This window comes from Schistocerca nitens, chromosome 2 (assembly GCF_023898315.1).
Source record: "Schistocerca nitens isolate TAMUIC-IGC-003100 chromosome 2, iqSchNite1.1, whole genome shotgun sequence".
Classification (NCBI taxonomy): Eukaryota; Metazoa; Arthropoda; class Insecta; order Orthoptera; family Acrididae; genus Schistocerca; species Schistocerca nitens.
The window spans coordinates 445,293,970-445,319,621 of NC_064615.1; positions in this window are offsets into that span (position 1 = coordinate 445,293,970).

Below are 25,652 nucleotides of genomic sequence, written 5' to 3' on the forward strand. Positions count from 1 at the left end.
AAGTTCGTGGCTTGTGGAAAATAATTTGATGCTAAATCACAGTAAGACTCAGTTTTTACAGTTTCTGACTCACAATTAAACAAGAACTGATATTTTAATCAGACAGAATGGGTATGTTATAAGCGAGACGGAACAGTTAAAGTTCCTAGGCGTACGGATAGATAGTAAGCTGTTGTGGAAAGCCCATGTTCAGGATCTTGTTCAGAAACTAAATGCCGCTTTATTTACCATTATAACAGTATCTGAAATAAGTGACACTTCAACACGAAAAGTAGTCAACTTCGCATATTTTCATACGCTTATGTCACATGGTATTATTTTTTGGGTAATTCTTCTGATTCAAAAAGGGTATTTTTGGCTCAAAAACGGGCTGCTCGAGCTATGTGTGGTGTAAGTTCGAAAACCTCTTGTCGACCCCTATTCAATAGTCTGGGAATTTTGACATTGCCCTCACAGTATATATTTTCTTTAATGTCGTTAGTTGTTAGCAATATTAGCTTATTCCCAAGAGTTAGCAGCTTTCACTCAGTTAATACTAGGCAGAAATCAAATCTGCATGTGGAATGCACTTCCTTGACTCTTGTGCAGAAAGGAGTGCAGTATTCTGCTGCATCCATTTTCAATAAGCTACCACAAGAACTCAAAAATCTTAGCAGTAGCCCAAACACTTTTAAGTCTAAACTGAAGAGTTTCCTCATGGCTCACTCCTTCTATTCTGTCGAGGAGCTCCTGGAAGAGCTAAAAAATTAAGCAAATTCCAGTGTTACATTCTTGATTTTCTTTAGTTAAACTTACGACGTGTCGCCTGAATATGTTTCTTATATTTCATTTTATCTGTTTCTACAATCTACAACCGAATATGTTTCTTATATTTCATTTTATCTGTTTCTACAATCGTGTTATAATTTCATGTATTGACTCGTTCCATGACCATGGAGACTTCTCCTTAATGTGGTCCCACGGAACAATAAATAAATAAATAAATAAATAAAAATAAATAAACAGATCGCGGGAAAATATAACGAATTTTAGTTTGAGAAGTGTTACTTTCAAGGTACATTATGTTAATGTGCGATGAATTTCTTAACACATTGAGCGTTTGACTATCATTCAAAAGTCAACATATAGAGGACCAGCCACTTTCCAAACTTTCAGCCCAGAAGACCAGCTATTTATGCCAGACGGTGTCTCCCGGCCAAAAATTCCATACGATCATTTCATATGCCATTATTTTTAGTGGCTCATTTGAGTTTGATCTATGTTAAAGTGCAACATACGGTACAAAAGACCGATATTACACGTGACAGCTTAGCTTTTCTTGTAACTATACTGTACGTGTAATACATTAAACCATTAACTTTTCCTATTAGTGCGCTCGCGCTACTTAACAGACATGTTGCTGTTGGTTGACCACACCATGTGTGCTACCTGCTATCTTTGGCTAGCGAGATCAAGCGTTGTTAGCTATAACTGGCTGACAAAAGCGATCAATCACTGTTTCAGTACTTTGGAAGCTAGCGTGCTGCATTTGGTGGCATTCGTATTTGTACTTTAGTAATACGAAAATATGCAGTCTACTTCTTGCCGCGCATTAAATATCTCTCCAAAACGCGTTGTGCCGGTAAGTTTTAAACCGGTGTGTACAACTTTTACAATTCAAGGTATTGGTAAGTTTTACAGCTCTGAGGGAAAGTATATTGTCACTTAACACGAAAATAAATGTACTTTCAAGCGGGGCATAGTGTTTTTTCATCTGGGAAAAAGTGTGTTTTTAACCGGGAAATCTGGGAACAATTCGAGATTGTTTTTCTGCCCGTCTATACACTCTTGGTAGTTGCTTCGTTATTACGAGTATATTCCGAGATTTGTTCTGCAAGATACCTGAAAGCAAAATATGAGCCCCAGGCTGCTGTTGATGCTGCTTGGCTGTTGATAATGTAGTCGGCACGTGAAGGCACAAAATTCGGTGGCAAAGTATTGTGATTAACCTTATCTCCTCCCATCCCCATACGATCAATTTGTTTTCGTTTCGAGAAGAAAATTTTGAGAACCTGGCATCCCTGCTGGTTATATCATGAACAGCTCACGAGAAGCAATGTTCCTTCAAATCATGGATAGCATTCCACTGTTATTGAATGCCTTGTTGCTGATTCAATGTCATTTTTGTTGGAGATTTAACTATCCATGCAACTGTTAAATCACTACTAAATTTAAAACATTATAACTTAGCGCTTAGTAACGAGAAAACACAGATTCATACCTCCGAGTTTTAGCTGTGCAGTCCCTTGGGCCGCTTCTCCACCATTTGACACAACGCACTGGTACATGCCTTTGTCTGTCCGTTCCACGTGCTCTATCTTCAGCGTCTGGAATCAGAAAACGTTAAAAGGAGAATGAAGTCTGTCGGGTATATCACTAACAAGGGAACCTCCCCATCGCACCCCCCTCAGATTTAGTTATAAGTTGGCACAGTGGATAGACCTTGAAAAACTGAACACAGATCAATCGAGAAAACAGGAAGAAGTTGTGTGGAACTATGAAAAAAATTAGTAAAATATACAAACTGAGTAGTCCATGCGAAGATAGGCAACATCAGGGACACTGAGATGCAAGGTGATCCGTGGTCCCGTGGTTAGCGAGAGCAGCTAAGGAACGAGAGGTCCTGGGTTCAAGTCTTCCTTCGAGTGAAAATTTTAATTTTTTGTTTTCAGTTTATGTGACAAACTCTTACGTTTTCATCACTATTTTGGGAGTGATTATCACATCTACAAGAAAACCTAAATCGGGCAAGGTAGAAGAATCTTTTTACCCATTCGCTAAGTGTACAAGTTAGGTGGGTCGACAACATATTCCTGTCATGTGACGCACATGCCGTCACCAGTGTCGTGTAGCATGTATCAGACGTGTTTTCCCGTGGAGGAATCGGTTGTCCTATGACCTTGCGATCAAATTTTTTCGGTTCCCATTGGAGAGGCACGTCCTTTCGTCTACTAATCGCACGGTTTTGCGGTGCGGTCGCAAAACACAGACACTAAACTTATTGCAGTGAACAGAAACGTCAATGAACGAACGGACGGATCATAACTTTGCGAAAATAAAGCAAGTAAAGTTTTCAGTCGAGGGAAGACTGGAACCAAGGACCTCTCGTTCTACAGCTACTCACGCTAACCACGGGACCACGGCGCTGCTGAGCTCAGACTCTCCTTGATGTTGCCTATCTTGCGTATGGACTACTCAGTTTGTATATTTTACTAATTTTTTTCACGGTTCCACATAACTTCTTCCTGTTTTCTCGATTGATCTGTGTTCAGTTTTTCAAGGCCTATCCACTGTGCCAACTTATAACTAAATCTGAGGGGGGTGCGATGGGGGGGTTCCCTTGTAAGAAGAAATATGTTTCGAGAATACTTTTGTAAGTTTTACAACTGTTAAAATATTATACTGATGCTTACAATAGTGTCACGCTGTTACGCTTCTCATGTTATAACATTATTTATATCTTCAAAGGTAGAGATGAATAGAAGTAGAAAACAGTCTGGAAATCCGGGAGTTTCCTGAGCAAAAATTGACGGTATTTCAACATCTTTTAGAGAACACGAAGACATTTCAGGAGATAAAGATGCGAACGATATTGTTCTTTTTTACATAGGCCCCGAAAGGTACTGATACTATACTGAGCGAAAGAAACTTTATGTGGTTAATGTCATACAGAGTCCCGCAACGAACTTGCGGCGTCACACTAGTTACCTGCCCGACAGACATTGCAAACTCTCGGCTCCATCCGGGGACCACGGGAAGTAAGGTTACCAACTGAAAGGAGTCTACCAACTAAAGGTCTTAACTGCGTGATGTGTTATCGTCAGGTTGCATGTATTTAAACGCGCGGTTAGGAATTATTAAACTGGTCTGAAATAGTAAGTCGCTTCCCACCGGAGACGGTCACTGGAACTCGTACTGTTGACTTTGTTTACGACACATTTCGGTAGGCTGTTTGTTTATCTTTGTACGACGACTTGTCAGTGTGTGGTATGAAGTGCTCTGTGTAATTGTGCTTGTGTACTCAGCAGTGAAGTTATTTACTCCTGAGGAACTCGCAGTTCGTAACAGGGACGGCGACTTCTGTACCCATCAGCGAGGAGATTCCTCAGATGTACGTTCTCGTTGGTTATTACTGTTGTCCGACATTGAATTGGCGACAGGTTTATGTGTTGTGATCTCTCTAACCGCTGATATTATGTGTGCGTTTTTAGGTGACAGTTTTAGGTGGAGGTTTTCCGAACCATGATTGCGTAAGGTACTGGCAGAGGTCGGGCCTCAACTTTCACATTTGCGATACTGCCAGCAACAGCAAACAATTGCTTTTCGGCCGTTACCGAACGCTTTGTGATTTGGCTGTAATCTGTGCTGTGTGTTGATCGCTATTTTCTTCCCTTCTTTTGAAGAAAGTGAAGAGACTAATTCTGAACCATGATGGGGTTCGAGGATGACCCTAACAACACTAGATGGAAACATTCTGGCGGATTAAAACGTTGTCCCGAACTCGAGACCTTTCCCTTTGGCGGGCGAGTGCTCTACCGACCGAACTATCCAAGTACTACTCAAGAGCCCTCCTCACAGCTATATTTTCGCCAGGACCTTGTCTCATTCTGGGAACACAAAAGGAATTAGCGATCCCTGTGCCTGTATATCAGTTATGCCTTCGCAGCAGCGCAGAGCACGGATGTGGGCTGCCACCCCTGCGAGAGGCAGACGGGACTTGTTCCTCTACGCCGGTCCTCCTACCTCGGACGGTCTAACAAGAGAACATCACCAACTCCACCTCATATTTTGTGGAGAAAAAACATTCTTGCAGGGTAACATCCCCAGTAGTGGATCCCCGAGCGAAATTTGGTCCATAATTCTGATAGTAAGCAGTTATGACCTAAAAGTAGTTTTCAAACATTCGCGCGTACCTGTTGTTTGTCAGTCGCTCTGTCCCCGTGCAGTCGCGTAATTCTCGAGTCCAAAGGACTGTACAACAGTGTGAGTAAGACGTTTCTGTTCATAATGTCGTTGCAACCAACCGATTTACCCATTAATTTTAAGCGACATCAATTCCCAATAAAAGTTTTGTTGGCAATAGCAAGACTCAAGGTCGCAGAGGGGAAGAGGAGACGGACAGAGAGGGGGCGGGAGGAGTAAATGGACAGAGATAGGGGAAAGGAGGAGAGGGTCCGAGCAAGGAATGAGGAAGATATTGACACAGGTAGAGGAAGGGAGGGGGGGAGGAGGAGAATGGCCTTCACGTAGTCTTCACTTATTTCTTTTTCGCGTAAAATAACGAGATTTCAAAACGCGTTTGGCAGACGTGGCCACCTCCTCTCCTCTTCCGTCGTCATCTACATAGTGGGCACTGGTTGCCACTCTACGCTACCGTCTTCGCGCTCGGGCATATGGCGGCTGCCATGGTGCGAAGCGAGTGAGAAACTCGCAAGGGTTTAAAAAGCTGTGCTTTCACGTCATCAAAACTGCGAAGTATCGAAATTATGTAATAATATGGAACACCTACAGCCGTCCTTACGATGTTATTTATTGTATGGCTACCAGTTTCTGTACTTCAGTGAACCATCTTCAGGCCTTAATCGACGCTGAGGGTGTTGACATCAATCGTATACACGATTCATCAGTGGCCAACATCTATAAACTTATTTTCGCAGTCTACCTGCAACAACGACGTGGTGTCTCCAGGTAGTCTGAAAAAACCAGTTCATAGATTTTGACCACTGAAGACTCGTGTGTACGACTGGAGTTAAGCCCTCAGCGTCTGTTGAGGCTTGAAGATGGTGCACTGAAGCACCGAAACAGGTAGCCATACAATAAATAACATCGTAAGGACGGCTGTAGGTGTTCCATTTCATTACGTAAGTGAACGGCCGAACTCCCTCAGACTTCCAATCAAAAGGTTGGACATACAAAAACCATCAAAATTAGGGCCCAAACTTTCGCGACTGATATCTTGCGAGTGTGCTTTTTTCTCCTTAAAATATGAGGTCAAGTCGATGATGTTCCCTTGTAAGTTCTGGTGTGTTGACGCTCGCGGAAACTGCAGTATAGTGTCTGCACCAGTGGCGATGTCGACGTCGACTACTACTATCACCAGTTGTCAATGGCAACTGACAGTAGACTGCGCAAATCGAAGCACCTGCGGTACAAATTTAACACAGCGGCGCATGGAAAGCCCATTGCACGCACCTATTTGGCAGTGTAGTGCCTCATGCGTCGAGGACCCACGGACTAGCCAAGATCAAGTGCAGCGACATTGCACGTAGTCTTCATCGATCGCTCAATTGTGTTGTCGTCGGCTAGTATAAAGTCTGGCGACTTTTCAACCACAACCAGACTGTTCTGTTCGTCATAGCGACAGAAGCATTCTGCCTCCAAAACAGTACCTATCTCTAATTGCATCATTCACGAGTGCGAAGTGACTTTTCTGTTGCTAAGATGATCCACTTTTCTGAATAGTCCAAGTTTCGTTCGTAAAATAAATTAACGGGGCAATAAATTGGCATGGTGAGAGACTTTTAGTTAGCGGTATGCTAATAGATTGAGTGTGCGAGTGTTTATTGAATCTAGCGTAGTTTACAAGTGACTTTAAATAGTTCTTCGGTCATTTTTTGTGTTTTGGTTCCTTACTCTGCCCAAAACCAGCGCTGTGTTTGAAACAAAATAGTAGTGTTATGCCAATTCGGAGAGTGAATACGAAGTTAAATTTCGTTTCTTTGAGAAACTGCCATAGTTCCAATTAAAAAAGCGAAATTGATGCCGATATCTTTGTAATTATTATAGCTATGACAGGAGAATACAGCCCTGAGTGAAAACATAATTATAATATCTTAAACGGTTTCAGACAGCTGAAACACTGTGTGTAATTTTATTGTGGGCTGAATGTAAAGTCAGTTATTCATGAAAAATAAAAGCTTAATTACAATATGTATGTCTTCCATTTCTGCACATACATTCCTTTTTCTCTTTGTTCATTTAACTACCTCTGCCATTAAAGAGTATCATAATTTATTTAATTAAATTGTAAAAAAAATTGAATTTGATACATAAGGCTAGCCCAGTGGACCACAAGATTGGCCCCTACATGGGTAGCTTACCTGTGTGACAATCAGCTTACCTGTGTTCCAATCAGGCGCACACGACTTGAAGGTGTGATGAGACGTCCGTCCTTGAGCCATGTTACGGATTGCTTTGGATGACCATCTGTCGTGCAGTTGAACAGGGCAACTTTCCCCGCATCAACAGTCTGCACTTCCGGACTGATATACGCTGACAGCGGTTCTGTGAAAAGGTGCAACGAGCATTAGAGGGTAAGGTGCATTGAAGGAAGAGATTTGTTACAGCATTGGTGGAAATGACGGAAATGCGAATCCTTGTTCTTGTGTAGCCAGTCCGCTGGAAACATGAGCGTTCGTAAGATTGAGCGCAGATTCTTTTAGTCCATATTAAAACAGATATGCCACGACTTTTATCTCTTACCAGTACTAAATCTATCGTCGTTCATGATGCAGTGGGACGTTATCAAGTTTCAAAATACGGTATCATATCCTCCTGAAAACTTAGAAGAACCCAGGAGTAGATCAGAAGTAAACAATGTAGACTATCACTCGCAGGGCACTATGTACTTTTCCAAACAATAATGGTCGATTACGTATCTCCCATAAAATGATATACGTAAAATATGGATTATCTTGTTGTCAATTTATACTAACGTTGACCCGTGGCTCATGAGTTCAGTCGAACTTCTCCCGAGTTCGGCGTGACCATTGAGGTATATATGTTTCTAGTCTGCATTGGCTCTAGGTGGGTGATTGTGGTTTCGTTCCACTCACGCTCTCCTGTACCTTGAGATGCCAAACCAGCAGAAATATTTGTGTAAAGGTAAGGCGTCTGTAGTCTACTGTGCAGAGACAGGGCGTGATACATATATTGTTTTCCGTGATTCAGATGACGAGTAGCACTTGTACTGAAATCTCTCAGCCAAATGTTACAATCGAATGTTGTCACTCACAGTCCCAGTGGTCTAATCAACGTTGACCCCTACAGCTGACTTAGACTATGTGATTTTACCGTAGTCGAGGTACTAGCTGATACATTCAGTGACATGCAAAAAGCTTGTGCCTGCACGACTCCAGAAGTGCAATCCCTCGTGGCGCGAATCTATAGGCCACTTCACGCTTTCAAGTTCATTCATCTTCACCGGCCGGTGTGGCTGAGCGGTCTTTGGCGCTGCAGTCATGGACTGGGCGGCTGGTTCCGGCGGATGTTCGAGTCCTCCTTGGGGCATGGGTGTATGTGTGTTTGTCCTTAGGATAGTTTAGGTCCCATAAGATTTCACACACATTTGAACATTTTTGACAGAGATTCGCTGAAGAGCAGAGCCGGTAGTGGGCCACAATTTTACTCCGTGTTGACTTGAGCAGCCTCGTGTTTTGGGTCCGTGGATCGTCACCGATGCTCTTCCTGGTGTCCGCGGGGCGTGCTGGCCGTGGCGGCTTGGAAGGACGAGAGTGGGGCCTGCTGAGCGGAGGAAGCCACCTGGCGTTTACCGGCTTAACAGCGTTCTTGTGGGCAGCAGCTAGAAGCGGAGGAGTCCTTCCACTGGGAGGAAAGTGGCTCTTATACCGACGTCAACCTGTGCCCTCTTGTCGGACACTTATTATGGGTGAGTACGTTTCGGAACTTTCCCTGTGGTGAGGTCATTGTGCCGCACGTTCTGGCCCTGGGGCAAGACAGTTTGCTGTGTGACCAATTCCTTCAATCTTTTCAGTGGCTTTAACCGACGATGGGGTTCCTACCTGTTGTAAGTCTGACTTTCCAAGATTTAAAAAGCTGGTTTTGTTAAATATGTGTGCAGTGCAACTCAGTCTTTCTTAATGCGTTTCTGGTTTCCGTAATTAATAAGTTTTTTTTGTGCGGTTGTGCTTCATTTGAATGGACTATTTACTCAGGATAACTTGCGAAAATCGGATGAGTAAATTCTGTTCCCTTTCTGTGTTTTGACGGGAGTTGCCGTCCTTATTTTTCTTTGTAACTGACTGCACCATAGGCTTCAAGTGTAGTTAACACGATGAAGCGGATGTATGTTTTCATTCCTCATTTACTGGTTTAGCATGCAAGTTATGTTTGGATTTAGATCGTTTGTTAAAGAAACTGAGTCTTGTTTGACCCAAGTTATTTATTGTAACGATAGCTTGGACGCCTGTGAGTCGTTATTTAATTGCTGTCTCTAGACAATCGTTTTAAACTAATTCAGAGTGTGCCCTCTGTTTATAGAGGGAGTGCTTCCATTTTCATTAAAACTGCTAAATTTTAAATCAATTATAATGACTGAAGCGAACGTTCTAATTTTTGTTTGAGAGCAAATGCGTTCACCAGAAACTTGACCCTTGAGTTATTAATCTTGGTGGGTACCTAATTTGCCTTATGAATCTGTTGGTAATTTGCTTAAGATATGTATCTTGCTGACCAAGATAGACACGAAGCCCACGCCTACTACAGTAGTACAAGTTTATATGCCAACTAGCTCTGCAGATGCTGAAGAAATTGATGAAATGTATGACGAGATAAAATAAATTATTCAGGTAGTGAAGGGAGACGAAAATTTAATAGTCATGGGTGACTGGAATTCGTCAGTAGGAAAAGGGAGAGAAGGAAACATAGTAGGTGAATATGGATTGGGGGGAAGAAATGAAAGAGGAAGCCGCCTTGTAGAATTTTGCACAGAGCATAACTTAATCATAGCTAATACTTGGTTCAAGAATCATAAAAGAAGGTTGTATACCTGGAAGAATCCTGGAGATACTGAAAGGTATCAGATAGATTATATAATGGTAAGACAGAGATTTAGGAACCAGGTTTTAAATTGTAAGACATTTCCAGCGGCAGATGTGGATTCTGACCACAGTCTATTGGTTATGAGCTGCAGATTGAAACTGAAGAAACTGCAAAAAGGTGGGAATTTAAGGAGATGGGACCTGGATAAACTGAAAAAACCAGAGGTTGTAGAGAGTTTCAGGGAGAGCATAAGGGAACAATTGACAGGAATGGGGGAAAGAAATACAGTAGAAGAAGAATGGGTAGCTTTGAGGGATGAAGTAGTGAAGGCAGCAGAGGATCAAGTAGGTAAAAAGTCGAGGGTTAATAGAAATCCTTGGGTATCAGAAGAAATATTGAATTTAATTGATGAAAGGAGAAAATATAAAAATGCAGTAAATGAAGCAGGCAGAAAGGAATACAAACGTCTCAAAAATGAGATCGACAGGAAGTGCAAAATGGCTAAGCAGGGATGGCTAGAGGACAAATGTAAGGATGTAGAGGCTTGTCTCACTAGGGGTAAGATAGATACTGCCTACAGGAAAATTAAAGAGACCTTCGGAGAGAAGAGAACCACTTGTATGAATATCAAGAGCTCAGATGGCAACCCAGTTCTAAGCAAAGAAGGGAAGGCAGAAAGGTGGAAGGAGTATATAGAGGGATTATACAAGGGCGATGTACTTGAGGACAATATTATCGAAATGGAAGAGGATGTAGATGAAGATGAAATGGGAGATAAGATACTGCGTGAAGAATTTGACAGAGCACTGAAAGACCTGAGTCAAAACAAGGCCCCGGGAGTAGACAACATTCCATTAGAACTACTGATGGCCTTGGGAGAACCAGTCATGACAAAACTCTACCATCTGGTGAGCAAGATGTATGAGACAGGCGAAATACCCACAGACTTCAAGAACAATATAATAATTCCAATCCCAAAGAAAGCAGGTGTTGACAGATGTGAAAATTACCGAACTATCAGTTTAATAAGTCACAGCTGCAAAATACTAACGCGAATTCCTTACAGACGAATGGAAAAACTGGTAGAAGCGGACCTCGGGGAAGATCAGTTTGGATTCCGTAGAAATGTTGGAACACGTGAGGCAATACTAACCTTACGACTTATCTTAGAAGAAAGATTAAGAAAAGGCAAACCTACGTTTCTAGCATTTGTAGACTTAGAGAAAGCTTTTGACAACGTTAACTGGAATACTCTCTTTCAAATTCTGAAGGTGGCAGGGCTAAAATATAGGGAGCGAAAGGCTATTTACAATTTGTACAGAAACCAGATGGCAGTTATAAGAGTCGAGGGGCATGAAAGGGAAGCAGTGGTTGGGAAAGGAGTGAGACAGGGTTGTAGCCTCTCCCCGATGTTATTCAATCTGTATATTGAGCAAGCAATAAAGGAAACAAAAGAAAAATTCGGAGTAGGTATTAAAATTCATGGAGAAGAAGTAAAAACTTTGAGGTTCGCCGATGACATTGTAATTCTGTCAGAGACAGCAAAGGACTTGGAAGAGCAGTTGAACGGAATGGACAGTGTCTTGAAAGGAGGATATAAGATGAACATCAACAAAAGCAAAACGAGGATAATGGAATGTAGTCAAATTAAATCGGGTGATGCTGAGGGGATTAGATTAAGAAATGAGACACTTAAAGTAGTAAAGGAGTTTTGCTATTTAGGGAGTAAAATAACTGATGATGGTCGAAGTAGAGAGGATATAAAACGTAGACTGGCAATGGCAAGGAAAGCGTTTCTGAAGAAGAGAAATTTGTTAACATCGAATATAGATTTAAGTGTCAGGAAGTCATTTCTGAAAGTATTTGTATGGAGTGTAGCCATGTATGGAAGTGAAACATGGACGATAACCAGTTTGGACGAGAAGAGAATAGAAGCTTTCGAAATGTGGTGCTACAGAAGAATGCTGAAGATAAGGTGGGTAGATCACGTAACTAATGAGGAGGTATTGAATAGGATTGGGGAGAAGAGAAGTTTGTGGCACAACTTGACTAGAAGAAGGGATCGGTTGGTAGGACATGTTTTGAGGCATCAAGGGATCACAAATTTAGCATTGGAGGGCAGCGTGGAGGGTAAAAATCGTAGAGGGAGACCAAGAGATGAATACACTAAGCGATTCAGAAGGATGTAGGTTGCAGTAGGTACTGGGAGATGAAGAAGCTTGCACAGGATAGAGTCGCATGGAGAGCTGCATCAAACCAGTCTCAGGACTGAAGAGCACAACAACAACAACATGTACGTTGCTCGCTGTTTTGCACGGCATGTGCGTTGTTAAATTTTTTTTTGGCATTGATTGCGCTCAAGGATGAACTCAACTAGGTTTTAAAAAGGCGCTTGTCACCAATGGCCTGTTAACCTGATCTGTTGTTATTGTAGGCATTTAAAGGTTGCTTTTTAGCGTGGAAGAGTGTCTATGTTCTTTTGATCGGCCTAACTTTTGGAGCTCCCGATTAGTTGGAGACGTTGGAGTTCAATTCCATCTGGCATTAAATATTTGCGCTGTTAATTTCATATAATCAAGGAACTTAGTTATTATAATAAAGTGAACTTAAAATTTATTTGTGTCACGAATGGTCTTCAACCCCTTTTAGCCCAGTCCTTACATTTCCAAGGCAACCAACCAGCTGGCTGCGTTTCAGTACATGCCTTTTTAGTTGGAGTACATTGCAACAATAGAGAAGCTTGTGCCTGTATTTCCAGACGTCGATGTTTCATTGCTCACTGCCCCCTGGACCTGTCACTCGAAAACCCTTGCTCGTTGTGCGTTTCTACATTCCGAAGCTGTTTGGGACTATAATTGCAAGAATTGCCGTATGCATCCTCCGTAAAATACACTCAACTTTTCGACTTCCATTTTCGCGTATCCATACAACGCTTTGAGCTACTGAATCAAAGCGGCGACAAAACACTTATTACATATAATTGTATCAGATGGTGTAAGACAAGGGATTAAACAGTTTAGTGAACTTCGTACTAGCAACATGTGTGTAGACACGTGCAGCATGGAGAACCCACCATGCGAACCCCCACCACTGCGCCACAACACTTCGTGTCGTGTATAAGTAGTATGTTCTTAGTGGAGATCCACAGTAGTGTCCGACTAGGGATGGGTGAGGGAGGCACTCACTGGTGACGAGCAGCGAGGTGGAGGCGCGCTCGCTGCCCACGCTGTTGCTGACAACGCAGGTGTAGCGGCCAGAGTCCTCCAGCTGGGCGCTGCGCAGGTACAGGCTACCGCCCACCTGGATCACGCGCTCGTCCATCACCACTGGAACGTTCTGCCCGCCGCGACCTCGGTACCACCTGCAGAGGAAGACGATGCACATGAGAGGGTAGCGTGTGTTGCATGACTTCATTTAAAATACAACCATCTGAGGTCTCTAAACACGATCTGGACAGCAGAAAATACTGCTGAAAGAAATTTTCAGCGTCAGAATTTTACCCGATCAGAAGAGGAGCTGGTGCAGCTTATAGGGTATAAGCATTAAGTCTTAATTTATAAACCAGGCTTCGCAACCCGGACACCGTCGGATTATGTTTCATAAGACTCAGGTATTGGCAGCCACAAGCGGTTGCTATGAAAGGTTATACTGAGAGGCCATAGGGAGTACTAAATGCCCGAATAATTTTAATCGGAAAGAGGAGGGTGTGAAGCTAACTGGCATATGGATTCCGGTGCTAAAGAAGATGTATACCACTCTTCCGCTATGGGGTAGCGGACGTCAGCAACTGAAACGGCCAGTTGCGCTCGAGTTTTCAAAACATGTGACGTTACACCTCCGCGCGGGAGCCCGCGGAAATGGACTTTTCACTTCAGTTAGTAGCCAGTGAGGGTATCCGCGAAAGATTCTTGAAGGGGACGAAACGTTGCGTTACACTAAGAAATGCATCCGACCACGGCAATAGAGCGCGGAATCCATAGAAATTATGAAAAGGGATGTACTGATATATACTGTACTGATATATACTTTATAGGTACGTATGTATGTTGCACATATCCTTCTAAGCCATTTGACCGATTTCAACAAAACTTGCTACACACATCATTTACTATCTGGAAGGAGCCACTGCTGGGATAAGAACCACTCACCTGTCAACGGGTTTGGGGCGAAAAAGCAGTGTAACCCACGACTCGAGCATACCGACCTTGTAGTTAAGGAGATAAGACGTCATAAACACTGAGATGCGTAAGAAACTACGGCATCGTGCACGACGTTTTGATTCGTTACTTCTTTATTCTTCAATACTAGCCCTATTCACAACCCATTTTGCAGCTGGTATTCATAAATGCCGCTGAACGTATCTACAAAAATATATCGTTGCACGACATAGAATTCAGGAGATATGACGTCATAATCGCTGTGATGCGTGAGGAGCTGCCGCGTCTTGCATGACGTTTACATTTAGTACTTCTTTACTACTAATTCTGTTCACAACGCATTTGGCAGATAATAGGCACATATACCACAGTATGTACCTGCAAAATTATATCATTGTACAATACATAGTTCAGCAGATACGTCCTCATAAACATTGAGCTGTGTGAAAATGAAACTGCAGGGCGAAATTCGCTAGACGTACAGGTGAAAAATGTGTACAAAACGCGTGAAAAATGTTAAATACGTAGGAAATGAGTTTGATATGTTGGTATGCGGGAAAAGCCACGGGTCAAGAGGCCATCCTACACGCTGGAAAGGTATCAAAAGAAGGGTCTGTGCATGAGCCTCTTCATGATATGGAATACCTCACAGCTTCATTTGTATGCCTCTGGCACCTCAGTTGTTGGTGCAAATGGTCTGTTACCGTAGATGTAAAGAAGAGAAGGGAAAACACTGACCAGCTGAGTGTGCCTGTGGTGGCCACAGTATACTATCCATACTTCGTTTTAATATTTCATTACGTTATTGGTACTTGACAGAGCCCCACACACTTGTGTGAGACATTTAAGTGCCATATTTCAACGTATCTTTTCTTCTCTCTTCTTGTCCGATCATTTGAATGTATGAATGAAAATCTGCAAGGATTTCAGTGTGTAGATCCGTGGGAGTGTAGTAGTCTGCCACTGTGTCAGAACAGCCAACTGTAGGAATCACGTACCAGGTAGCAAAGAGGTTTCTGTTTGCCTTGGACGAATCTTTTGTATAGGTTGTCACCATAATAGGGGTTCCTCTGACCACTGTCTTAGGTTTGGGGAGCGGTTTTGATTGGAGAGCGAAGGCTTGTAGAGCGTTCCGTGGGACGCGAGACGGGTGAGACCTACTGGCGGTAAGAGTGCCTCTTCGATGAGCAGTTAATGCTGTGTTTTTTGTAAGTTTTTTAAAGCTAGTCAAAGTAAATGGTTCCTTTCATCGTTCATAGTTTATTATCGTGTGTGACAAATTTTATTTGCTAATTCGCGAGTGTTAAATGCGTTAAAATCCAGGGACGGTGTAGGCTATTGTTCAGTTGACCTGTTGATCAAACACATTGAGCCGTGTTGAGTTTATTGTGATTCAGTCTATTTTGTTTAGTATCCCTTTCGCGAGAACATATTGCATATGATTGCCCTGATTTTACGACTGAATTTTGTGCAATTCGTCTAACTCGATAACTTTCTTTGTGCACACTTTTGTTTAGGGGAATGTTTACAGTGCCAAGGCCATAGTGATCTTCCGCTCTAGAATATCAGGACTAATCATGATTCTTAATTTTGCTTCATTTTTATAGCAATTCACTTCAAATAGAAATTTTATTCATTTATCCTGCATGTTGAAATCAAGGGAACAGCCCCTTTTGCTACCCACGTGTGCTGTGGTGAAGGTTTTCAGTTCTTTTCCTCCATGTTAGTCTCTCAAGTGTGTGTGAATGTAAGTGTTCGTAATTAAACCATCGTTTGAACATTCCTCTTCCATAGATCATAGACATTGCAGGGGACTCCGAAGTAAAGTTACAGGGTTAATTGATATGCGACGTAATAGATTGCAGGCAACAGCAACCCTCATATTACTCACTATAGTCGTTCATGTGTGCAATTTACCGATATAATAAATGTTCTTTTGCCAGAATTTTTGTTTACACTCTCGCTGCTAAAATTCCACTCCAAGATTCATCCAGCTCTGATGTACTGCACATCCTACTGCATTCCGTTTGCACGACAGTTATGTCGAGGCCACACTTTACCCCCAATATTCAGATTAATTGTAAAGATACCCCATAATTGTAAAGATACCTTTCACAATCAAATTTGGTTCGCGTACTAGGTACAATCTGGAAAGAAATACTGTAGGGTTAAGAACAATTAGCCCCCTATTGAGTTGAGTGTGATAACGTGGAAAGAAAAGGGAAGACGAGGAGATGGACAAACTGTGACGTGGAAGGAGGAGATAAGCACACGTAGGAGGAGGAGGAGAAGAAGGACGGAGATAGGAAGGGGTAAATAGAGAGAGGAGAGAGGAGGAGATGGTCAGAGAGAGGGGAGGAGGAAATGGAATTAGACGGACGAGGAGGAGGTGAACAGAGGGGAAGGAACAGATGGACACAGGGGGGGAGGAAGGAATGAATAGAGAGAGGGGGAAGGAGGAGATGGACTAATAGATTCTTAAATGTGAGAGCGGTGTTTGTATGCCGTAAATAATAATATTTTGTCCGAGAAAAGCAGGAGTTTGGGGTTCACAAAATTTCTACGTACAATAATTTTATGGATGATTGGCGTCCAAATAGATAGAGATGCATAAAGACAATAGCAGTGGGAGCCAAAGAGAGAGGAGATAGTGATGGTCAGTGAGATACAGTGGCAGTAAAAGAGAAAGAGAGATGGTTGGAGATAGCAGTGGGTGCAAAAGAGAGAGAAGAGTGGAAATGAAAAAGAGAGGTGACTGGAGACCACAAATAGACTTTTGGGGGAGTTGTCTGCCTGTCCTCCCTCCCCCCCCTCCCCCCCAGCCCTCCCTCACGCCCCCCCCCCCCAGACCACCGAGCTTTCACTAGAAAAAATTTTCCCGCTTTCCTCCATCCCATATACCTACGTGTAGGTGGTAAATTTTCCCTGTCTAGGGATCGAAAACCCAAGCAAACCATCTCCAAGGACATGTGTGGAGAGGAGACAGCAAACTGTATGTGAGAAAGAAAGAGACAGTGGCAGTGAGAGAGAGAATGGAAGAAACACAAAGACATTGGAACAGTAAGACACTAAAAGTGGCAGATAAGAAGACAGTGGTATGGAAGAGCGAGAGAGGTGGATGAAGAACAGTGACAGTTGGAGAGACCGAAAAGAGAAAGTGACAACAGTAGGAAAAGGAGACAGTGGGAAATGACATATATCGACAGTGTTAGTGAGAGGAAGATGCTGAGTATGAAGGCGTCACTACAAAGAGAGACAAGAGGAAAAGGATTTAGAATGTTCTGTGTTAAGACATCGCGAATGTGTTCGCATGCTGAAATTTTTGGTGAGGAAGGTGAATGAGAATTGAGGCAGTTGGTTCCACACTTTTCTGTCAGTGTTGTAAAGAGGAGCGTATTCTCCTTTTTTGTGTTCCAACAAAAGCATTTTCCATCTGGTTGATAGTAAAATCGGCACATATTCGACCTGAGGTGCTGTCTCACAATATCTGTACTGGGTAAGTTAGACGACCCCTACTTCGGATCATACAGATGTTTATCTCAACAGGGATGTTTCTGTCTCAAGGAATCTGCTTATGGCTGGTAAGTACGTAATGCCACGGCCTATATTACGACTGTGCCATTTTATGTGGTCTGTTCAGTATTCGCACCTTCTCAAACTCGGTTGGCGTATACCTTACGCGCGATTGTTTTGCACATAGTACGAAGGAATTCCGCTCACTTACGTGATAGAGAATTGTCAACAAGCTGAACGTCATCCAGACTAAATACAGAGCCGAGACTGCTATCTGTCCTACACGGTGCGAGTTTAAAAATGTAATCAAATAACACAATTCCATCAGAATTACCTCATCCAGCATGATGTCCTCCGTTCGTTCAAACAGTTTGAAGCACTTCATAAGTAAAACTGTTGGTTGTTGGGAGCTATTTTCAAGTTACACGAAGGTACAATCTCCACAATTTTAGAGCTTCGGATAAAGTACCTTGCAGTTACCACCTACAATATGAATATCTACTACACATTGAACGGATGAAGAGGGACAGCAGAATTAGATAAAAACTAACATTGTCTTTGAAACAACAAAAGCATATATTTTACAAGCGGCTTCTATACAGCTCGAGGGTGGGATTCTGTTGAACTACGATAGTCTTAAAAAAATACCGGCGTATTTTTGTTTGGAATCAATGCCAACGTGGAATGCCTGCGTAACTATTATATCTGTAATCAGTTCGGGTATCCGGAGACTAATGTGAACAATCTTCAATAGACAGGCTGTGGTACAAAAATAATTCCGGTGAATATTCGTTCATCTTCCTGCTGCCAGTAAATGCCACAGCTTCTACCGCGCTGGCTGCCAGTCTGCGACTTTTTCTGCGGTAGAATTTTCAATAAAGTTTCAGGGAGTATCGGAAAAATGTCCTACGGCTGGTGTCATCCTCTATAAAAATTCAAAAGAGCACCTCTCACGAAATTCCGAGCGATCTGCAGTGCTGGAATTCCAAGTGGTATTTCGACCGTAAAGGAATGAAACCCTTCCACTGGTGTTGCCCTTTGAAATAAAGTATATAGATGTTAATAGTTATTTACAAATTTACAACACTACTCTTCTCGAAGCACGGTATACGTCTTAGACAAGCACTTCTTGGATCATATAAAACGATCACAACTGACACATCTCGTAAAAATATCACAACTGACATGTGAGTAGGTGCTGCGTAGTTACTGCAGATGAAATGTGCAATGATTCGACAGGGCATTCTGCTTCATATTTTTGCTCATCAGCTGTTCATCCTCTTCTCTATTTCATCTTCTCCAGTTCCCACTCTTCGTTTTCGCTAATCTGAACGTAAAACTTTCCCGATATCAGTATTACATATTGCATTTTGATCTTTGAAGTCCCCTTTAGTTTTAAAATTGTCTGTTCATCGCTATATTAGCTACTTTCAGATCTCGGTGTTAATTTCCCTCTAATACGTGTCTTATTCCAGGAAAGGTAAGCCTTACGCTTCTTTTAATTTGACAATTTGTCGTTCACAAAATTTTAATATCCTTTGAAATCATGAGCTTAAAACGTTTATAGTGCCTTTTTTGTAATTTCCCAATATCAGCGTAATATTTATACACGGTGTTATTTTTACGGTCCATAAATTTCTTGCTCGAAGTTATGGCAATGTACACAAAGGAGTTAGCTGCCACTGGGCATTGATTTAAATAAGTGGGGAAAGTTGAATGTTTGACATTAGTATGTAATGAATACAAGGCGATTCGGGATAAATGAAAAGGGTAATATGGACTGTATCGAGTTACAAAGCTCTTATAAACATTTGTCCTAATTTGCAGTGGCTGTATATGCAGTTGAACGAATCCTGAAAAAGAGCCAAGAACGCTCTGCGACGGAACCGAACGCTAGATGGCGTCTCAGCTACTAAGTCAGACAGTTCGCACGTGATTAATTTCGCTAGTATGTGCTTTCAAATAATTATTTTGTAATACCTTTTCCTGTTGTTCTACGCGAAGCTGCCCTGCTCGAGGATGAAATGATGCTACAGTAAATAACTCATAAAAGGAATTATCAACTGAAATTTAGATTTCACAATTGACACCATGTCGTAGGAACTCTGATTTCTTTTGTTATCATAAAAAACAAACACCGTCTGCATCACTTCTTTTATTACCGACTGAGGGTCACCAGTCCCGTTTTGACCTGTGGGACTGGGTTATGTTTCTCACTGCTCTACAGTCAACAACTAAAAGTTCTGTAGTTATCTAACTACTTTTCCGGCTTTTCAAATGATTCTGATTTAAAACCGCACAGACTATAATTATGTAAAGAAAGTCTATTTATATAGCGTTCGTAGACGCATTTGTGACTGAGTTGACGGACGGAATGCAGCACCATATCCTGGACGCAAGTATACAAACTGATGCAGAAGTAACATGGGATGTGACCCACGGAAAAGTTTTCTGTATTCACTTGTTAACTACCTGAAATCCCAGACTTTTTTCAGTACATAGTTGTCTACGGCTGTCACCAAAAACCAGCTTTCAGATCTTATTTTTTTGTCTCAGGAAGGATCAAAATTTATTTCCTTAACGCAGATAGGCATCCTTTGTGGGGCACAACCTGTAAGTGATTTCGTATGTGCTCTCAGTTTCTACTGAAATGACGATGTGAACTGATGGAATTCGTTTCGTGTGTACAGATATCGGACGCTAATATTGTTCTCCTTCCTATCTTTTACACCAAACTGCTTAACAACTGCCATTACTCGTGGTAAGTTCTAACTGCCGACGATTGATACACACGCCTATTTGCATATGGTAATATGGTAGTCTTCAGTGTGTATTAGGTTTCAACAAATAATGACAATCGTTAATTATCTGATCAGCTTCACTCCTTCTTTTCAAATGCATAAGTAGAAGGTTGTAGCAAAAGTGATTTTGAACATTAGAATGAATCTTTATCTGATAGCCAAATGACAACAGCAAAGAATAAACAAGACTTTCATCCAAGGCAAAATTTGTCGCAGGATGACCATACCGTGCAGGATCGTGAATAAAGGGACAATTTGATGCTGTTATAAAGTAAAGAAATTTCTGAATGTTATAAAGGATAATAACATGGCGATCGGCCGGAGATGATATTTGTGGTGGATAGCTGCAATCTGATTTGCATTTCTGCTCTCAGAAATCGATTCGCAATTAATGAACAACCCTTTCACACGAAAACATCTCTGAGAATGACGTATGTTCGAACCGTAAATCAAAACTAAATGGGTTCTTTCATTTTTCATCTGAGCAAGGCGACTTTACAAACAGCTGAAGCAGATAAAAATAAAATGTTTATTAACCCAAAAAAGTCAGGCCATTAGTTTAAGTAAACGCCATCAATAACATAACCTAAGAATAAGCTTAATTTTTTAAAGGAAATCCTCAAAGGAATAGAAGGAGTGGCCCATGAGGAAACTCTTCAATTACGATTTGAAAGCGCGTGGATTACTACTAAGATTTTTGAATTCTTGTGTTAGCTTATTGAAAATGGATGCAGCAGTATACTGCACACCTTTCTGCACAAGAGTTAAGGGAGTCCGATCCAAATGCAGGTTGGAGTTTTGCCGAGTATTAACTGAGTGAAAGCTGCTTATTCTTGGGAACAAGCTAATGTTGTTAACAAGAAACGACAATAAAGAATATATATACTGAGAGGCCAATGTCAAAATACCCAGACTAGCGAACAGGGATCAACAAGAGGTTCGCAAACTTACACCACTTATTGCTCAAACCGCCCGTTTCTGAGCCAAATATATCCTTTTAGAATGGCAAGAGTTACCCCAAAATATAATACCACACGACATAAGCGAATGAAAATGAGCAATGTAGACTAATTTTTGTGCCGCACGATCACTTACTTCAGGTACTGTTCGAATAGTAAAAATGACAGCATTAAGTCTTTGAACAAGATCCTGAACGTGGGGTTTACACGACAGTTTAATATCTAACTGAACACCTAGAAATTTGAACTGTTCAGTTTCACGAATCATATGCCCATTCTGTGAAATTAAAATGTCAGGTTTTGTTGAATTGTGTGTTAGAAACTGTAAAAATTGAGTCTTACTGTGATTTAGCGTTAGTTTATTTTCTACAAGCCATGAACTTAGGTCATGACTAGAGGGCATATCATTTATATAAATAAGGAACAGGAGTGGTCCCAATACTGATCCCTGGAGCACTCCCCACTTGACCGTAACACACTCAGACCCCACATCACAGCCATTCTCAACAATGTGAATAATCACTTTTGGCTGAATGTTGTTAGAGTAAGAGGTGAATCAGTTGTCAGCTACTCCCTGTATTCCGTAATGGTCCAACTTCTGGAGCAATATTATGTGATCAACACAATCAAATGCCTTAGTTAGATAATAAAAAAAATGCTTAGCGTTTGAAATCGTTTGTTTAACCCATCCAGTATCTCACAGAGAAAAGAGAATAGAGCATTTTTCAGTTGTTAAACGACTCCTAAAGCCGAACTTTACATTTAATAGCAAATCGTATGATATAAAATGATCATTTATCCTTACATACACATCCTTTTCCATAACTTTGGCAGACACTTATGGCATAGAAATAGGTCTAAAATTGCCTACATTATCACTTCTCCCTTTTTTATAAAGCGACTTTACTACTGAGTACTTTAATCGTTCAGGAAACTGACCATTCCTAAAGGAAAAATTTCAAATATGGCTAAGTACAGGGCTAACACGTGCTGCGCAGTACTTCAATATTTTGCTAGGCGCTCCATCATATCCATGAAACTCCTTAGTCTTTAGTGGTTTATTTATTAACTCAGTCTCCCCTTGTCTGTATCACAGAAGAGTATTTCAGACTTCAATCTCGGAAAGGCATTTGCCGAGAGAGTTATATGATTCCCTGTAGAAACGACTTTTTTGTAATTCACCAGCAATGCTCAGAAAATGATTGTTAAATACTGTATATGTATCTGATTTATCAGTAACAGAAATATTTTTACTACGAACTGAATTTACATCGTCGACCTCGTGCTGTTGACCAGACACTTCCTTCACAACTGACCATATGATTTTAATGTTATCCTGTGAATTAGCTATTCCATTTGCGTACCACATACTCTTTGCCTTCCTAATAACATTTAAAGAACCTTAAAATACTGTTTGTAATGGGCTTCTGCAGCTTGATTGCGAATACTCCTAAATTTTTATATAATTCCCGCTTTGTTGTACATGATATCCTTATCCCACTAGTCAGCCACCCAGACTGCCTTTTACTGCTGGTACTCCGTTTAGAACGTTCTAATGGAAAGCAACTCTCAAGAGCATGAGAAATGTGTTAAGGAAATCATTATATTTGTCATCTATGTTATCGGCACTATAAACATCCAGCCATTCTTGTTCCTTGACGAGGTTTAAAAAACTCTCTATTGCCGTTGGATTAACTTTCCTACATACTTTGTAATTATATGTGACATTTGTTTGAGTACGGAAGCCTGTTAGTGTTAAAATTTGTGAATCATGGTCTGAAAGACCATTCACCCTTCTACTAACAGAACGCCCATCTAGTAATGAAGAATGAATAAAAATATTGTCTATGACTGTGCTACCGTTCCCCTGCACCAGAGTTGGAAAAAACACAGTCCGCATCAGTTCATATGAATTTAGGAGCTCTACCAACATTATTTTCCTCGCATAATCATATAAAAAATTAATACTGAAGTAATCACCTATAACTAATTTCTGGTACTTCCTATAAAGTGAATCAAGAACCCACTCTAGCTTGAGCACAAATGATCTGAAGTCAGAGTTAAGGGACCTACAAACAACAAAAATTAGAAGTTTAGTTTCACTAAATTCAACTGCCCCTGCACAGTACTCAAACATCTGTTCAGTGCAGTGCCGTGGTACGTGTATGGACTCAAATGGAATACTGTTGTTTTTACGTGCATGGCCACTCGCCCACCCCGCAAAGAACTCCTTGAAAAACAACCAGCTAATCTGCATCCTGGTAAAGGAATCCTCTGAATTGTCAAATTATTTAAGTGGTGCTTCGATACACCAATAATTTCAGAGTCAACATATGTAAGAAGATCACTAACTTTATCTTTAATACCTGTTATATTTTGATGAAATATGCTAATTCCTTCTCTTTCCTTTAAGCGGGTATACCTATCAGCCGACTTCAATCTAAAAAAGTTTCAGCTCTAACACCAACTACTACAGGAATTTTTCCATGAGTGATCCCTCCACCACCTACACTGTCACCTGTAAGTTTTGCCAGCCTCCCTTTCCCATACCTACTGAGGTGCAGGCCATGTCTAGTGAAACCCGATCTACTGATAGACTCAACTGGCACCACTGCGGTGTGACCCATGCCCTCTGCAATCAGTGCCTTCTCCAGCCCTATGTTAACGCGCCTAACAGCCGCATTAAGATGAGGCCCATCATGACGCTGAAACAGCTGCACGAAATACACATCAGTGCCACCAGTTTGAGTAGTCAGGTCACCACTTACATCATATTCCCCTTTCCTAGTAAGACTATTCCCTGCTCCACCACTATCACTATCTGATACTCCTTCGTAAAATTCGTACATAACTCCCCTATGCTGTCAGTCACCTGAGCCAACCCTGCACTAGGCTTCACAATGCTGGTGACCTCGTACTTGCTCCCCAACACTTCCTGCAACTGGTGGCCCACACTTTTACCATGTGTACTACCTGGCACCAGAACCTTCCTTGTGTTAGACTTTGCAACTGACTTAGGGCTCTTAACTACTGAGGACTGCACCTACACCTACAACTACAAGAGGCTCCTCTCTACTCGACTCTGACAGTTGGTCAAAACTATTGAATATACGGAAAGTGCAACTGTCTGAATACCTCCTCCTTCTAGCTGCCTTCTTGCCAACTGCAAGTTCCCATTCCCCAACACCCTTCAACCTCATAAACCTACCTAGTTCCTCCTTAGCGTATTGTAACTGCATCGGAAGGGCACAGATCTTACGCTCCTGCTCCTCTATCAAGTTATTTGTCGTACAGATTCTGCGTTCCGAGGAGAGGATCTTGCTAGAATGCCCACTGGCTTCCCCACTGTATTCCGCCCTATGAAAAGACTTTGAGTAAATACCACACCGTAACCCACTGATCACAAACCTACGTCAGAGCCAACACTTCTCACTCGTGGTAAAATTCTACAGTTACTGAAAAAAAGGTAAACGTCTACGTTACCTAAGTTCAGTTATACCAGAGAACTATTTATAGAGCTAACAGTAGCGGTCTCGAAATTCTGTCTCTACTAAGAAAGCAACAACTTTTATTAATACTACTAAACCACAACTAACACCGATACCAACAAAACCTCACAAAATTTGCTAGCTAAAACCGAACATTCAAGCGGCCACTGGAATACTCAACGAAGTTAAAATAGTGAATGAAAATTTTACTAAAATACTTCACTAGGAACAATAAGAAACATCGTTCCTGTGATACACAACTAGCTCTTTATTCACATGAAGTGCTGAGTGCTGTTGACAAGGGATTTCAGATCGATTCCGTATTCCTGGATTTCCGGAAGGCTTTTGACACTGTACCACACAAATGGCTCGAAGTGAAATTGCGTGCTTATTGGAATATCGTCTCAGTTATGTGACTGGATTTGCGATTTCCTGTCAGAGAGGTCACAGTTCGTAGTAATTGACGGAAAGTCAATCGAGTAAAACAGAAGTGGTTTCAGGCGTTCCCGAAGATAGTGTTATAGACCCTTTACTGTTCCTTATGTATATAAACGATTTGGGAGACAATCGGAGCAGCCGTCTTAGGTTGTTTGCAGACGACGCTGTCGTTTATCGACTAATAAAGTTATCAGAAGATCAAAACAAACTGCAAAACGGTTTAGAAAAAATATCTAAATGGTGCGAAAAGTGGCAGTTGACCCTAAATAACGAAAAGTGTGGGGTCATCCACATGAGTGCTAAAAGGAACTCGTTAAAATGCGGTTACACGATAAATCAGTCTAATCTAAAAGCCGTAAATTCAACTAAATACCTAGGTATTACAATTACGAACAACTTAAATTGGAAAGAACACATAGGAAATGTTGTGGGGAAGGCTAACCAAAAGTGCGTTTTATTGGCAGGACACTTAGAAAA